Source organism: Ovis aries, chromosome 3, assembly GCF_016772045.2.
Source record: "Ovis aries strain OAR_USU_Benz2616 breed Rambouillet chromosome 3, ARS-UI_Ramb_v3.0, whole genome shotgun sequence".
Taxonomy (NCBI): Eukaryota; Metazoa; Chordata; class Mammalia; order Artiodactyla; family Bovidae; genus Ovis; species Ovis aries.
This window is the reverse complement of record NC_056056.1, coordinates 153,099,457-153,118,410: the sequence shown is the minus strand read 5'-3', so window position 1 is coordinate 153,118,410 and position 18,954 is coordinate 153,099,457. Positions and strand designations below refer to the sequence as shown.

The following is an 18,954-nucleotide window of genomic DNA, read 5'->3' as shown; positions in this document are numbered from 1 at the left end:
GGAAGGGATGTTAATTTCTTCTTTTCTGTAGCCATTCACAGGTGGGCAGGGTTCCCTGAAGCAGGCCATTAGGTATGATCATAATACAAAAGGCTTTCCAGGTGGCTCTAGTAATAAAGATGGAGAAGGAAATGGCAACCCACTCCAGTACTCTTGCCTGGAGAATCCCATGGATGTGACAGTCCCTGGGATCGCGAAGAGTCGGACATGACTGAGCGACTTCGCTTTTGCTTTCTAGTGGTAAAGAACCTGCCTGTCAATGCAGGAGACATAAGAGACATAGGTTCAGGTTCCATCCCTGGGTTGGGAAGACCTCCTGGAAGAGGGCATGGCAACCCACTCCAGCATTCTTGCCTGGCGTATCCCACGGACAGAGGAGCCTGGAGGGTTACAGTCCACGGGGTCGCAAAGAGTCGGGCACAACTGGAGCAACTTAGCATGCACGCACATAATTACAAAAGCAACCGAAAACCAAGGTTAAAGTCAAAGAAACAGATCCAACATGGAGTCAGAATTGGCTCTTCCTTGTTACAAATCCCACAGGAGAACAGTATTAGGAGAAAGAAAATGAGTTCATCCTTTCCAGAACAGCAATGGGTGAAGTAGAAGAAATACTCTTCATTCATTCATCTATCCCCGGGTACTGTTTATGTTTCTATGTAGTTTAGAGTACTAATTTTAAAACCTTTAAAAAATACTCCAAGTGTTTCAAAGTGAGAAAGCTCGGTGGGTGATGGGTAAAATCGTTAGCAGATAGAGAGATGAGGTTAGAACATCAGGATTACATTAACGAGACAGGACTGCCTGCCCAGAGCAAAGGCAGGAGATGCCCTCTCCGATCAGACAAGACTCCAGCCAGGAGCAAAGGTGTGACATGCTCACTCATGCATGGAGACAAATCAACTTAGACATAATAAAGCCAAAGGATTTGATTAGGAATGTTTGGGATCAGTGACTAGGTTAAAATAACAGGAAAGAAAAGCACAAGGACAGAACATCACATGATACGTGGGAGGGAGGGGGGCAGGGTATACTTTGGTTTGGGTTGATAAAAATAGGTGAGAGAGTCAGGTGATTCTTCCTGGTTTGGTAATGGCTGTGATCGAGCAAATAAGAAAATAGAAGAGGTTTAAAAAAAGAGAAGCCAAATGAATAAGAAAGGATGGCCGAAGAGGCATAAGGATAACGGAACTGTCAGAGTAAAATATTGGGGTCGTGGATAAGGGCAGCCTCCTAAGTATAAAGGTCAATTTTAAACTTAGCAGTGAAAAAGACATTTTAAAGGGCAAGTCAGAGCACAGGCAGAAACGATGAGCTGCCTGGGTCACAAATACAACTAGAATTCTGGCACAGACTTCAGCATTTTCTAGCCCAGGAATGAAATCAAGACACTAAGAGCTGGCCATTGCAGTAATAAGCATTACTTGTAATATGACCATTGCTCTGAAAGAACATTAGACTAATTTGGATTTAACTCCCAATAGGCTCATATTTAAGGTAAAAATACAAAAGGAAACAGAGAAAAATGGGAAAAAATGAACAGAAAGACTCCTCCCCTTCACTGCCGGTAATTAACAGACAAGTGGAATAAGCTAGTAAGGAAATAGCCAAATCAGTGATTCTAGAATCTCTTATGTACCTATTATAGAGAACATTGTGGGCAGGTAATTTAAGTAACCAGGCCCAGTTGTCTTGCTCCTATGTTACCAGTTTATGAGGTCAAACTCTAACAGATACAATTCTAGAGGAAGCCTCAATTCTATGGGATAAGAATTTTTTAAAGGATTTAATCCTGCTAGTTAATTATATATAATATTCACCTATGAGTTTAAATATGTCTGCATACACACACTAACGTCTCAGTCCATGCATATATGTATGAGACTATATGAAGACTCACAGTCATAGAAGAAACGCCTGAAAAATTCAACTCTGTCAATTCCGTTTCAGCAGCTGTGCAGTATGAGAAACAATGAAGAGATATATCCCCAAAGGGACAAGCTTGGGCTTCAAAAGTCAAAAGAAGAAAATAAGAATTCACAGCACAGTGGATTTCTGAACAACATAGATGGTAGTCAGCTAAGTGACAGCTTACTTAAGAGAATGGCTATCCTACTTTCAGACTGGGAGGGGGACATAAAGTGCACCTCAACATGTGTAAATTTCACACTTGCTCTGTATGAGACTCAATGCCAAGTGCTTCAGATCCACAGAGGGTAAGATGAATTCCCATTCATTGGCGCTCTGTACCAATCTCATCTCTTATCTCTACAGTATTACCACTCAGAGCTGAGAGTGTGTTCAACAGATATTCTAGCTAGCAAATATAACCCATAAGGTTGCAAATTCAATACAATTTAATCCATGACCAAAACAGAAAATTCATTTAATTTGTTGTTATTGTTGTTCAGTCACAAAGTCATCTCTAATTATTTGTGACCCCTTGGACTGTAGCATGCCAGGCATCTCTGTCCATGGGGTTCTCAGGCAAGAATACTGGAGTAGGATGTTGCCATTTCCTCTTGTAGAGTCTGTTTCCAACCCAGGGATTGAACTTGCTTCTCCTGCATTGGCAGATGGATTCATACCACTGAGTCACCAGGGAAGCCCTCATTTAATTTAGATACAGGCATTTTCAGAACTAAAATGGACTGGAATGGTTAAGTTTAACTCAGATGACCATTATATCTACTACTGTGGGCAAAAATCCTTCAGAAGAAATGAAGTAGCCATCACAGTCAATGAAAGAGTCGAAAATGCAGTATTTGGATGCAATCTCAAAAACGACAGGATGATCTCTGTTCGTTCCCAAGACAAACCATTCAATATTATGGTAATCTAAGTCTATGCCCCAACCAGTAATGCTGAAGAAGCTGAAGTTGAACAGTTCTATGAAGACCTACAAGACCTTCTAGAACTAACACCCAAAAAAGATGTCCTCTTCATCATAGGGGACTGAAATGCAAAAGTAGGGAGTAACCTGGAGTAACAGGCAAATTTGGCCTTAGAGAACAAAACGGCAGGTCAAAGGCTAACAGAGCTTTTCCAAGGGAACTCACTGGTCATAGCAAACACGCTCTTCCAACAACACAGAAGATTCTACACATGGACATCACCAGATGGTCAATACCGAAATCAGACTGATTATATTCTTTGCAGCCAAAGATGGAGAAGCTCTCTGCAGTCAGCAAAAACAAGACCGGGAGCTGACTGTGCCTCAGATCATGAACGCCTTATCGCCAAATTCAGACTTAAATTGAAGAAAGTAGGAAAACCACTAAACCATTCAGATATGACCTAAATCAAATCCCTTATGATTATACAGTGGAAGTGACAAATGGATTCAAGGGATCAGATCTGATAAGAGTGCCTGAGAATGATAGATGGAGGTTCCTGACATTGTACAGGAGACAGGAATCAAGACCATCCCCAAGAAAAAGAAATGCAAAAGAGCAAAATGGCTGTCTGAGGAGGCCTTACAAATAGCTGAGAAAAGAGGAGAAGAAAGGCAAAGGAGAAAAGAAAAGATATACCCATTTGAATGCAGATTTCCAAAGAATAGCAAGGAGAGATAAGAAAGCCTTCCTCAGGGATCCTTGTAAAGAAATAGAGGGAAACAATAGAATGGGAAAGACTAGAGATCTCTTCAAGAAAATTAGAGATACCAAGGGAACATTTCATGCAAAGATGGGCCCAATAAAGGACAGAAATGTATGGACCTACGAGAAGAGACGATATTAAGAAGAGGTGGCAAGAATACACGGAACGGTACAAAAAAGATCTTCATGACCCAGATGATCACGATGGTATGATCACTCACCTAGAGCCAGACATCCTGGAATGAGAAGTCAAGTGGGCCTTAGGAAGCTTCACTATGAATAAAGCTAGTGAAGGTGATGGAATTCCAGCTGAGTTCTTTCAAATCCTGAAAGATGATGCTGTGAAAGTGCTGCACTCAATATGCCAGCAAATTTGGAAAACTCAGCAGTGACCACAGCACTGGAAAAGGTCAGTTTTCATTCCAATCCCAAAGAAAGACAATGCCAAAGAATGTTCAGACTATTGCACAATTGCACTCATCTCACAAGCCAGCAAAGTAATGCTCAAAATTCTCCAAGCCAGACTTCAGCAGTATGTGAACCATGAACTTCCAGATGTTCAAACTGGATTTAGAAAAGGCAGAGGAACCAGGGATCAAATTGCCAACATCCTCTGGATCATCGAAAAAGCAAGAGAGTCCCAAATCTACTTTTGTTTTATTGACTACACCAAAGCCTTTGACTGTGTGGATCACAACAAACTGTGGAAAATTCTTAAAGAGATGGGAATACCTGACCACCTTACCTGCCTCCTGATAAATCTGTATGCAGGTCAAGAAGCAACAGTTAGAACTGGACATGGAACAACAGACTGGTTCCAAACCAGGTAAGAAGTACATCAAGGCTGTATATTGTCACTCTACCTGTTTAACTTCTATGCAGAGTACATCATGCGAAATGCCAGGCTGGATGAAACATAAGCTGGAATCAAGATTGGGAGAAATATCAATAACCTCAGATACACAGGTGATACCACCCTTATGGCAGAAAGTGAAGAAGAACTAAAGAGCTTATGATGAAAGTGAAAGAGGAGAATGAAAAAGCTGGCTTAAAATTCACCATTCAGAATACTAGCATCATGGAATCCAGTCCCATCACTTCATGGCACATAGATAGGGAGACAATGGAAACAGTGAGAGACCTTTTTTTTTGGCTCCAAAATCACTGCAGATGGTGATTGCAGCCATGAAATTAAAAGACACTTGCTCCTTGGAAGAAAAGCTATGACCAACCTAGACAGCATATTAAAAAGCAGAGACATTACTTTGCCAACAAATACCTATCTAGTCAAAGCTATGGTTTTTCCAGTAGTCATGTATGGATGCGAGAGTTGGGCTATAAAGAAAGCTGAGCACAAGCTGCTCTGTAGATGAGGCGGAGGTAAAGTTTTTCCTCACTGATTGGCCGACATTTTTCTTGCCAGTGACGTTATCGTTCATCTTCTAAAGTGACATCATTTTACAACATTAGGGTATAGTATTACCTCTAAAAGAATCTTAAGGTTTTTCATGTCATTGAGAAATCTGTTTATATTGACATCTATTGAACACCTACTATGTGTCAGACATAACAGGAGTTTCCAAGCCCTCTGATTGGTCATTTGGGCTGCCTGAGGAGTGTTCAAGACCAGGTCAACCTAGGGTTTTTCAGTGCCTGACTGACAACACTGCATAGAAGCGTGTACAGACAAGTTCAGTGAATCTTTTTTATTTTAACTGTCTGGTCATTTGTCCACTTTTTGTAACTATCTAACTATCTAATATATATATATATATATATATATATATATATATATATACACATACATATGTGTACATATATATGTATATATATAAACATTCTTTTAAAATTTTAAAGAATTGTCGAGTAAAACACAGGTGTGCTAAGTCACTTCAGTAGTGTCCATCTCTCTGGGACCCTATGGAACATCGCCCGCCAGGCTTCTCTGTCCATGGGATTCCCCAGGCAAGAATATTGGAGTGGGCTCCAGTGCCCTCCTCCAGAGGATGTTCCCGACTCAGGGATTAAACCTGTGGGACTCAGGGATCGAACTTTCTTATGTCTCCTGCATTTACAGGAGGGTTCTTTACCACTAGTGCCACCTATTTTAGAAAGCAATGAATAATTTTTTAATGTAAGTATATACCAAGCGTTGCATGGGCTCTACTTCCATTTGAAAAAGCATTTGCAGCCTTTCTGAAATTCAAGTTTAACTGAGCATCCTGTATTTTATTTGCAAAATCTGGTGGAGCTGAGCTCTTCAGGATATGAGAGAAATGTTCAGAGTTGGGGTGGGAGGCAAAAAGGAACCCAAACTGAAGACCTTTCTGAATGGCTGCATATTGTAGAGGCTTCCCATGTGTTTGTTCCTCCTCCTCTTTCTCTTCTTCTCTTGCCCTTCTGCTGGGCCTTGAAGAAATACCAAGAAGTTTACGTCCCTGTCCTCTGTGAGCATACTACTGCTAAAACAAATAAAGTCATATAATGAAATATGACATGTGCTGAGGCCAAAGAGGAGGATAAAAACCATAATTCAAAAAGATACTGCACCCCAATGTTCATTGCAGTACTATTTACCATAGCCAGGACATGCAAGCAACCTAAAGGTTCATCAAGATCTGGCATATATATTTACAATGGAATATTGCTGTTAAGTCACTTCAGTTGTGTCCGACTCTGTGCAACCCCATAGATGACCACCCACCAGGCTCCCCCGTCCCTGGGATTCTCCAGGCAAGAACACTGGAGAGGGTTGCCGTTTCCTTCTCCAATGCATGAAAGTGAAAAGTGAAAGTGAAGTAGTTCAGTCATGTTAGACTCTTCGCGACTCCATGGACTGCAGCCCACCAGGCTCCTCCGCTCATGAGATTTTCCAGGTAAGAGTACTGGAGTAGGGTGCCATTGCCTTCTCTGACAATGGAACACTACTCGGCCATAAAAAGGAACAAAATTGGGTCATTTGCAGTGACATGGATGGACCTAGAGTCTGTCATACAGAATGAAGTAAGTCAGAAGACAAAAAACAAATAATTGTATATTAAAGCACATATATGGAATCTAGAAAAAGGGTACAGATCAACGTATTTTCAGGGCAGGAACAGAAATGCAGACATAGACCATTCCACATTCTACATGTGGATACAGAGGGGGAAAGGAGAGGGTGAGATGAATCGAGAGAGTAACACTGACCCGTATACACTCCCATGTGTGAAACAGATGGCTAGTGGGAAGCTGCTGAATAACACAGGGAGCTCAGCTTGATGCTCCGTGATGGGTGGGATGAGGAGGGTGAGGGGGAGATTAAGAGGAAGGAGATTACATGTATACATATAGTTGATTCACTTTGCAGAAACTAACGCAACATTGTAAAGCAATTATACTCTAATAAAATAATAAAATTAAATTTAAAAAAAAAGAGAGATGAAGCCTGGTTAAACATGCAGCCTTATCTAGTAAGCAAACATTCCTTAAAATATTTCCAACACACAAAGATGTGAGATAAAGTAGGGCTCCACCTGGAGCACTGTCAGTACCCTTAACATCCCTCAAGATATATTTTGAGGTTTACCCTCTATTCCCTAAATTATTTTCTACAGGTATCAGCTCAGTCTCATATCTTTGGACTCAGTTAAGCTGGGTTTAAATATCAAATCTCAACTAGCATTTCATAAAATAAGTCCATCAAGGTGGCCATAGTTAACCAGGCCTCAGAAACTGGGGAGCCATCCCCGCAACCCAAGGACACCCTCATTACTTCTGGGGAACATCTTGGGGTGAACATTCTCTTTTCAAAGACACCAGGCACAAGGCTTATATTCCCCTATTCTGCAAAACACATTTGCAAAGGTTACGTAGGCAAAAGTATTAAACACACACGTTGAAAACACAGATTTTATTTTTTAAATAGGTATAAAAGTTTCCTATAATCTTCATGAAAGTGAAGGTGTTAGTCGTTCAGTCGTGTTTGACTCTTTGCAACCTTGTGGACTGTAGCCCGCCAGGCTCCTCTGTCCACGGGATTTCCCAGGCAAGAATACTGGAGTGGGTTGCCATTCCCTTCTCCAGAAGATCTTCCCGATCCATGGATCGAACCTAGGTCTCCCCCACTGCAGGCAAATTCTCTACCACCTGAGCCACATAAGCCTAGTCATCTTTGCCAAAATAACATCATCAGTGATTTTTCTACTTTTGCCCCTATACCACTCCCAACATAGAGATTAATTTCAAGTGATTTGTTATTAGTCCCCTCACTGAAAAGAGGTATATTTTAAAACTTTTTTCTAAAAATAAAAATACATGCCCACAATAGAAAAGTTTTTAAATGAATTGTTTGGAAAAATAAACATCTAGAATGCTTGCTGATAACATATTTTTTACTAGCTTATATATATATATAACTTATACAATATATAGTTACTTACAATCTTATCCTAATAAAATTTTGAACATGCACTACTGAATATGTGTTACACATACAATTTTATATTTAAAGACTATTCCATAATTCATCACTTGTCTACATATTAGTAAGTGTTTCTGATCAAGACTTCCTAAGTTGGACCTCAATATCTCCAATTAACCTTGTGTGGCTGTTAGCATTCCCTGCCTTGGTTTCCTCTGGTTGTGATGAGTCATAAATGCATTAATAATAAGTATAGCACTTATATACTACCTACCACATTATGAATTCTGAATGACATTAGCTATGAATATTTTTGTAATTATGGTAAAATTATTTTGTATATCACTTGAAGGCAAGAAGCTAGAAAAATCAGAACAAAAGAGTGTAAATAAAATAGAAAAATTCCAGTAGAACTGATTCCAATTTCTCTGATATTACCAGAAATGAAATTTTGTATAGATTTCCAACATTTGGCACATAACAGATACCCAATTATGCTACTGAGTGAATTAATCAGTGAATCATAGACCAGTGGCTTTTGGCTCAGGGACACAGATCATATTTTCATTTGTTTCTATGTGTAAGATGTTTCTCTAGAAACTAAATATACATATATATATAAAGCCACCAACTTCTTATGTCTTTGAAATCAAGGAATCAGTCTGTAGAACTACTTGATAAAATAAAACAAAGGCTGTTAAAGTGGTTGAAATATCATAAATTTGTATTTGGGAAGAGATTCTTTCATTGTCAAACAAAAGTCCTTATAAAACTGTTACAAAATACCAAGTAATAGTGGAAGAGGGGGGGAAATTCCTAAACCAACTTCTAAAATGTGAGCTACTATTTCTGAATTGATAACAAAATGTTTAAATATGAAAAAGATTCTATTATAATAGTATCATAAAGAATAAAATACTTAAACATAATAAAGGAGGCAAAAGACTTGTACACTAACAATAAGAAACATTCCTGAAACAAATTAAAGACACAAACAAGCAGAAAAACCTCCCACTTAATGCATAATAAGATTTAATATTATTAAGATAATACTACTACCTGAAGTAATCTTCAGATTTAATGCAATCCCTCTCAATATCCCAGCAGTGTTTCTTTCAGAAATAGAACAATCTATCTAAAACTTTGTATGGAATTTCAAGTGATTCCCAAATAGTGAAAACAATCTTGAAAAAGAAGAATAAAATGATAGGTCTCATATTTTCTAATTTCAAAATGTATTACAAAACTGTAGTAACCAAAATAGTGTGATACAAGAACAATAGCAAACATGAAAAATAATGGAACAGAAACAGCCCAGAAAAAAACTCTTTCGTATATTGTCATATGATTTTCAACAACAGTATCATGCTCATTCAATGGGGGAAAGGACAGACTTATCAACAAGTGGTACTGGAAAAATTGGATAGTCACATGCAAAAGAATGATGCTGAACTCTTACCTTATAAAAATTAACTCAAGTTGGATCAAAGACCTAAACATATGTGCTAAAACTATAAAATCCTTAAAAGAAAACATAGAGGAAAATCTTCATGACATTGGATTTGGAAATGGTTTCTTGGCAATGCCACCAAAAGCACAGGCAATAAATGACAAAATAAATAAACTGGACTAGTTCAAAATTTTAAACTTCTGCACAGAAAGGATATAATCAACAGAGTGAGAGGCAAATTATAAAACAGGAGACAATATTTGCAAAGCAAGTATCTGATAAAGGGTGAGTATCCGATAAAGGGTGAATATCCAGAATATATAAAGAATTCCTACCACTCAACAACAAAAAATAACCTGCTTTTAAAATGGGCAAAGGGCTTGAATAGACCTTTCTACAAAGAAGGTATACGAATGGCCAACAAGCAAATGAAATGATATTCAATATCACTATTAATGAAGTGTGAATTAAAACCACAATGAAATGGCACCTCATGTCCATCAGGATGGCTCCTATCAAACACTCCCCAAAATACCAAATGCTAAGGATCTAAAGAAACTGGAACCCTTATGCACTGTTGGAAATAAAAAATGATACAGCCTCTATGGAAAACAGTATGGTGATTCCTCAAAAAGTTAAACATAGAATTATCACATGATTCAGTAATTCAACTTCTGGGTATATGTCCCAAAGAATTAAAAGTTGGATCTTGAAGAGATGCCTGTACAATCATGTTCATAGCAGCTGTATTTACAATAACCAAAACATGGAAGAAACCTAAGTACCTATCAATAGATGAATGGATAAACAAAATGTGGTAAATACAGGAATGGAATATTACTGAGTCAAAGAAGGACGGAAATTTTGACACAAACTAAAACATGGATGAACTCTAAGGAAATTATGTTAAATGAAATAAGCCAGTCAGGAATTCCCTGGTGGTCTTGTGGTTAGGAATCTATGCTTCCATTCCTAGGGGCTTGCAAGCAATGTGGCATGATCAAAAATAAATAAATAAATAAATAAAAGATAGAAGCCAGTCACAAAAGACAAATGCCAAATACTATATGATTTCAACTATATGAACTACCTAGAGTAGTCAAATTCACAGACAGAAAATAGAACTTATGGTTGTTGAGGGCTGGAAAGGGAGAAGGGAATGGGAAGTTATTGTTTAACTGTTTTAGTTCTTCAAGATGAAAAGAATTATGGAGACTGATTGCAAAACAATGTGAATGTACTTAACACTACAAAGCCCTACACTAAAAAGGGTTCAGATGACATGGAGTTTGGGATGGACATGTACAAACTACTATATTTAAAATGGATAACCAACAGGACCTGCTGTATAGCATGGTTCCCTGGTGGCTCAGTGTTAAAGAATATGCCTGTAATGCAGGAGACACAGGTTCGATTCCTGGGTTGGGAAGATCCCCTGGAGAAAGAAATGGCAACCCACTCTAGTATTCTTGCCTGGGAAATCCCATGGACAGAGCAGACATGACTCAGTGACTAAACAGAGGCTGTGTAGCACAGGAATCTCTGCTCAAATTTAGGTGGTAGCCTGGGTGAGAGGGAAGTCTGGAGGAGAATGAATATATGTAAATGCACGGCTGCATCCCTTTGCTATTCACCTGAAACTATTACAACATTGTTAATCTGGCTATACCCCAATACAAAACAAAAAGGTTTTTTTTTTTTTTTCAAGTTCAGATGACAAACTTTATGTTATATCATGGCATATTTTACCACAATTAAAAAGAAATACATGATTAAAAAATTTTAAGAATAAATACAGAAATATTTCATGATATATTCTTTCTGACTTTAAATTTTAGGTTTCACTTCTCTCTTAAATCATTGTGCAAGTATAAGTTCTGTTTTCCTAACAAAACCATAATTTCCATGGGGTCATGTACTGGGTCCCCTGATTTGGGCCCACAGTAGATTTATAATAAATCTTTGGTAGTTGGCACTAACAAAATTAACATAATAATGTTTGGTTAATCTTCTGTTGAGCCTCAAACATTAATATCCTCTACACTTGTTGAGAGTAATCAGCAGGCAAAGGAGAATTTCCATTCTGCAGGAACATCTATTTCAAAAGACAGAAAATCCTGGACAAGAGAAACTTCATTTAATTCTCTTAATGAAGTGCCCAGAGGACGGCTGGCACTTAATAAAGTCCTTACCTTTTAGGTCTTCAAGGAGGGAATGGTTTGGTATTGAGATACTCTATGCCTCTCCTATAGGAACTATCTGCTTTCATAAGCTGGACTATTCATTGCTGTCCAAATTTGCAACACACATTTTGCTTCTGAACCTTTATTCACACTGTTTATTTCTCCTGCTTAGCGTCCTCTTGCCTCAACCGAGCAATGCTCACGTCTCATTCCCTGCAGGAAGTATTCCTTGTGATAAACAGTTTGGAGTCTGCTATCTTCGGTGATTGCTACCATCTATAATTCTCACTTGCTAGGATTTCAAAAAGTCTATTATTTATATAGTCCTCTTGTCTCAATAAGACCTAGACACCAGTTCTGAACAGTCTATCTGACTGTCTTTTTGATATTTCCACTTGAGTATCTCAAAGTCACCTCCATATCGATATGCCCGCAAATTGAATTCAAGATTTTAATCCCACAACTAGGGCCTCTTCCGGTTTTCTTGGTCTTGATGAATGGCCCCGTGATACAAGCCAGAAATCTACAAGTCATCTTCATCACCTACTTTTCTCTCATTCTCAAGATGGGCCTCTCCTGGAATAAAGGTATCTCCTACTTATCTCTGCATCTACCAGCTTCTTGCTATCTCCACCACCAACCTAATCCAGCATGGTTTTAATAGGTTTTATTATTATTTAGGTATGGTAAAGCCAACAGATGTCGACACAACGGCCATTGAAAGACTGTTTCTTCTCAGCGAATCCTAAGAGAGGAAGTACGTGTCACAACGTGGGTTGGGGGGGGGGCACCCAGGCAATCACAGGGGTCCGTCTTGAGGCAGAAGGAGAGGCAGGAACTGTGGGCAAGAGCCTCTACACTGGTTTCCATGGGAAGGAAAGGGTAAGGCAGGATCAGCCAGTTTATCATCAGCTCATCTGAATAAGCTCAGCAAGCACTGGGGGTACCGGCTGTGTCTGACACCTGGCCTTGGGGTGATTAGGGCAGATGGACAGCGGGCCATGGAGTGAAGGCCCAAGAAAGAAGGTGGTTGGTGGTGCGGACTTAATCAGCTGCTCCCAAAGGGGAACTGACCAGCTTCTAAGCCAAAGCCTTAAACAGGGTCAAGACAGCATTTAAACTTTATTACAAGTATATCACCCTGGACCGTTTACTGTAACAGCCTCCTAAAGGTCTCCCATCCATCATTCCCTTCCATTTCTATAACTTCCCCACCCTCCCCTAAAATCCTTCAGAGGTTCCTACTTTCTCAGAATAAAGATAGAATCCTCTAACATGGTTTATGAACCCCTGAACACCCTGCGGTTCTCACCTCCCTAGGCCCAGTTCCACTCTGCTTCCTCTCACTGTACACTTAGTCCTTATCTGCCTGTTGTCTACCTTGTCATTTGTTCCACAAAAAGGTACTTTCCTGCTGAGAAGACATCGGTTGCAGGAAATCTAATGAACATCCTACATCAATTCCAGTTCTGAGACTTATTTTTACTTGGCGTATTAAACTCTTATTCAGTATTAATTAATCACATGCTGCTATCCTTTACACATACTTAGCTGCATCACTATATGAACCCTGAAGGTAAAATCGCTGGATTTATTGCCATAGAAAGAGTAGGTTTCAGGTATACATCTGAAATCTGATTACTGAATCTTGCAATGAAAATAGTCTGCTCAGAAAATCCTTGTTTCCAGGAACTTCCAAGCTAATAGAGGCACAAGTTTTGCTTGAGGATGTGTCTGACGACTCCACCAGGCTGAAGAACATTCTCAGGATCTGATTGCAGCATGTTAGAAACTCATTTCAAGATGAAATTTTTCCTACAGCATTTAAATCGTGGAAAGAGGATATGAGAATGTGCTTTAATTTCTTTTTATTGATGCATTATCATCATTTTAAATAAAACATTTATTGAAGAGGCAGCAAATCAGTTTATTTGATCCTTGGATTTGTCATAATTTCTCCCACTAACTTGAATATTTTGATTCATTTTACCAGCAGACAGAACCAGTCAATAACTGGTAAGATTTACTTTATATATGACTTCCAAAGTCCATGATGCCAAAAACATCACTTTCAATCCATATGAATGAATGGGCTTTGTGGAAAGACACAGGAAGCATAGTTGAAAATCAAGTTCTTTTGTTAAAAAAAAAAAAAAAAAGTTCTTTTGTAATAACCCTAAACGAGCTCTCTTTATCTCTGAATCTTTGTTTCTCCTTTCTTTCTTTCTTTCCCTTTTCTCTCTCTGTCTCTCTCCTGACTCCCTCACCTCCTGCTCTCTTGACTCTCCCGTTCTTTTAGCTGGTCTGTCACTCAGTTATCCAATAAGAGTTTAATGATCATTTTCTCTATGTGGACACAACACTAGGCGCTGGGGATGAAACAGTGAATAAGACAGAAAAGAGTCCTGTGGCTAGGAAGCTCACAGTCCAAACAAGTGACCCACCATTGGACAATTACAGTCTAGCATGGGAGATGCTATGGCAGGAAAAGTGTAGGGCACTATGAAACCACCTAGGAAGGAAAATAACCTGAACCCAGGAGTCACAGAGGGCTTTCTCAAAGAAGTGACATCTTAGACTATGACATCAAAGAATCAGCCAGAGGGCCATTCCAGGTAAATTTCCATTTAAATAGAAAGGATGCTGACAAAGAGTCTAATGGTAAGTATTCTGGAGTCCATTGGCTCTTGTCTTTGGCCTGCCTAGTTTCTCCCAACTCCCATCCAACCTGCAAACAGTTGCCAAATCCATCTTCCTAAGGCACCACTCAATGTCACATCTCACCTCCAGGATATCTGTGGTGCTCAAGACAGCATCTCACCTACCCTGCATCACCAGTCCCACCTCATCTCCTGGGATAAGCCTCCCACCTTTTACAGACGCCACCAGAGAATACCCAGCGCTGGGAACACTGATACTGGCTCCTTCCTGCTAAGAAGCTCTGAAGCGCTTCTTCTATCTGGTCATTTCTTACATGAACAGAAAGCTTATCGCTCACCTTCACCTTCTCAGTGAAGCCTTTACGGATCCCTCCAGCCTGCACTGACTCCCCTTTCTCTAAACATCTACTGTGCCCCTTTTTTTGAAACCTCCTTTTTTACCCAACACCACAGTTTGTGTTTTTTCATGTCCCTAATGATATTACAAATGCTTTTAGATCTTAAAAATCCTTGTATTACCTCTCCTCCTCACCACCCTCTCTGTTAATACTGTTAAGCTCAGAACATCTCCTGAAGTGAATACAAATGAAGACATATTTTTACCCAGTTCCCAAAAGGCAGGTGTGTGGGCTTGCCCCTAGAACAAACAGACCTACAAGAAACAAAACATCCCTATTTACAGTCCCAGTTCCAACATCTACCAGGTGGCCTTTGCCTTCCAAAGGTGGAGGATAGTGCCCTGGATCAGCAGTACCAGCCCTGCCCCAGCACGAATGGGCCACTATCATCACTCGGCAGTGTCTGAGTCCCTGCTCAGGCACCCAGAAGTCTAGGCACTCACCCCTTCCTCATCCTGTTCGCTTCAGTCCCTCAGTATTCAGGGAGGGGGTCAACGCTGATAGCTTGAGGCCCTTGGGAAAAGATGAAAAACGGTCTTCAGCTAAGAAGCTCTAAATGTCCATTAAAACTCTTGCCATTCTGACCACAAACAAACACAGTCACTCTCTCTTCTTTATTTTCAAGGATCAGCTACATTTTGGCTAGCAGATGTGGTCTAGCAGAGAAAGAAATCAACTAGAAGCCCAGCTTTCCAAGCTCAATTCTGACTCTGCTAGTCTCCAGCTTAATAATTCTGGTCTAGTTTTCTAACATCTCTGTGTCACGATTTTCTCATCTGCAAGAGGAAGGAGATGGGTCCACATAGTATTTCAAGTCCCTTTTCAGTCTCTATTGAGATACATTCTATCCCCCAGGGCATTTATAGATAAGCAGAGCAGTAACTGATTAAAGACAGAAGCACCAGACGGCGTAAGGGGAGACAAAAGAGGAGATGAATCATATCACGAGCCCCAGGGATGAACATGAGTTTGGAAAACTATTGTGAGGGGAGGTTAACAGCTCATTCTGGGTACACATTTTCTCTCTAGAAAGTTAGCTGGTAACTCAAGCACTTTGCAGTTCAATCATTCAGCCCTCCTTGTGAACACAGATCTGGGTTCTTGAGAGTTGACTGTACAATTTTCAAGATCTCAGAACAGTTATACTCACAGTCAGGATAGCCCGCTGTCAGATGATGAAACTGTACTATAAGACTTAGTAAAATATCACCCTACTGGATTTGCAGGTAGCAAGGTTTTTATGTGGTTTTGTTGTTTGTTTTCTTTTTTACTGAGGTATAATGGTCGTAAAAGACTCGGACACAACTTCAGCTCAGTTCAGTTCAGTTCAGTTCAGTCACTCAGTCGTGTCCGACTCTTTGCGACCCCATGAATCGCAGCACGCAGGCCTCCCTGTCCATCACCAACTCCCGGAGTTCACTCAGACTCACGTCCATCGAGTCAGTGATGCCATCCAGCCCTCTCATCCTCACTAAAAACAACAGTGGATGTAACATTATACTAATTTTAGGTGTACAATGCAATGATCGCTATTTGCATATGTTGTGAAATGAGCACCATAATAAATTAAGTTAACATCCATCACCCTACATGTAGTTTTTGTTTTAACACTTCATAAGAATGGATTTCAACTTTGTATCTTGAAATCACAGATCCTGATGCAGTTTTAGCCTGAGATGGGAAAGGGATATACCAGACATAAAATATTTTCAGTGAAACCAAAGGGCATTTTCAGGAATATTTAGAGGTGCCTCTTGGATGCTTAGGACATCAGGAATATCCCTTCAAGTGTTACTGAATAGAGTTAGCAGACAAAGAAATTCAGAACACGTTTTCTTAAAAGCACATCTTTCTGATATAAAAATATGTAAATATATTTATTTACTATTTTCAGATAGGAGCAGTCAGTAAATCATATTGCTTTCCTTCCTTCCTCCCTTCTTTCCTCCTTTCTTTTCTTCTCTTTTCATTTAACGAGAAAAGGAAAATCTGACCTCTCTCTGAGTAATGTCTCTCCTTCTGGACTTCCTAGCTTTATAATTTCTCTCCCTGACTTCTTTAATATCTCTGAAGCTTGATTTGCAACTAACAATGTAGGTGAAGTATCTAGCGTGATACCTGGGATCTTATATTGACTTATTTATTCATATTGACCTCATGCCAAAAGCAATTTGAGGGACTACCCGGCCAATAGTAAGTGCTAAAGAAATGTTAATTTCCTTCCTCTCCTCCCTGGAGATCCAACCAGTCCATCCTAAAGGAGATCAGTGCTCCGTGTTCACTGGAAGGACTGATGTTGAAGCTGAATCTCCAATACTTTGGCCACCTGATGCAAAGAGCTGACTCATTTGAAAAGACCCTGATGCTGGAAAAGATTGAGGGCAGGAGGAGAAGGGGATGACAGAGGATGAGATGGTTGGATGGCATCACTAGCTCAATGGACATGGGTTTGGGTAGACTCCGGGAGTTGGTGATGGACAGGGAGGCCTGGTGTGCTGCGGTTCATGGGGTTGCAAAGAGTCAGACACGACTGAGCGACTGAACTGAACTCCCTCTATTTAAATCACTCCTAATTTTGTTGAGAGGGAAGGATAAACTGAGAAGCAAGAAGAATTTTGGAATAAAGGGTATGGAGATAAACTATTAGTGATACAGCCTTTCCCCATCTGAGAGAACGACACCCTTTCACAAGCAAGACACAGCACATCTGCAGTGGAAACAGGAGGCTACACATCAAAGTAGGAACATTGGCAAGTGCCTCTGTCTCTGAGAAAAGAGGAAGTTTGGGGCAGGAGGATGTTTTCAAGGCTAGAACAGCTGTCCATCCACGAGCTCAGCTGCCCAAAGCCAAAATATAGTTTTATTATAATTACATTTGAAATTTAGACAGCCTTTTAATACTTCAAACAGCTAACCAAATCATCATCGCGCAGGGCCCCCCAGTCGTCCTGCAGATTTGACCAGCTGGGCCCTTCTGGAAGTGACTGTGATGCAGCAGAAATCAGAAGCTGCAGATGAAGAGTGCTTCGGCACACCAACTTCAACACTCTGGACTGTTTCTCTATACATAACGTGGGCTAATTTAAGTTCCATTTCAGCTCTAGAATCAATGCCATGGAAATGGGGTAACATCACCAAGTACTCACTGGTACTTAGCTAAGTAGGATCTTGGATCCTTTTTCCTTGTTCTCTGAATTGTTGTCTTTTTATACAATTTCTCTTCCTCATGTTAAACAAGCAAACTGTGAAAAGACTAAGCAGTCTTCCTTTAATCCCAGGGTATCTGCATTTTTCAGGGTGAAAGTGCGTCTTCACAGAATCATATTTGTAAACTACACAGAAAACCAAACCAGCTGCAGCCACCCTGGAAAAATTTATGGATGTTGCTTCAAAAATAAAAAATAGGGCTACCATATGACCCTGCAATCTCACTCCCGGGCCTCCATCTGGAAAAGAGGAAAACCCTAATGAGAAAAGATACACGAACCCCAATGTGTATAGCAGCACTATTTATAATAGCCAAGACATGGAAACAACCTAAATGTCCATCAACAGACGAATGGATGAAGAAGATGTGGTGCGCATATACTGTGGAATACTGCTCAGCCACGAAAAGAATGAAATAATGCCCCTGCAGCAACACGGATGGACCCAGAGATGATCGTACTAACTGAAGTGAGTCAGACCCAGGAAGACAAATACCATATGCTATCACTTCTATGGAATTTAAAATGTGATAAAGTGAACTTATTTATAAAACAGACTCACAGAGATAGGAAACAAATTTATGGTTACCAAAGGGTAAGGTGGGGGGGGGCATAAATTAGGATTTGGGGATTAACAGATATACATTATTATATACAAAATAAGTAAACAATAAGCACCTACTGTATAGGAGAAAAAAATGGCAACCCACTCCAGTATTCTTGCCTAGAGAATCCTATGGACAGAGGAGCCTGGTGGGCTGCTGTCCACAGGGTCACACAGAGTCGGACACAATTGAAGCGACTTAGCAGCAGCAGCAGCATAGCACAAGGAGCTGTGTTCAAATCCTACAGTAAACCTTAATGTAAATGAATATATACATATATTTATACATATAACTGAATCTTTCTGCTGTATTCTAGAAACTAACAAAACATTGTAAATCAAATATACTTCATAAAAAAAAAAACCTATCATGATAGGTCACACCATTCATAATTCTTCACAACTAACATTCCTTTTCCTCATCACATCATCATGCATTAGAGTCATACCTC

At 39.8% G+C, this 18,954-nt stretch overlaps 1 protein-coding gene across 5 annotated transcripts in view; it reads right to left on the bottom strand.

The window, feature by feature from the left end:
- GRIP1 (glutamate receptor interacting protein 1) overlaps window positions 1-18,954 on the bottom strand; it is a 771,259-nt gene that overhangs the window by 520,763 nt on the left and 231,542 nt on the right. The gene's annotated exons all lie outside the window — the stretch shown is intronic.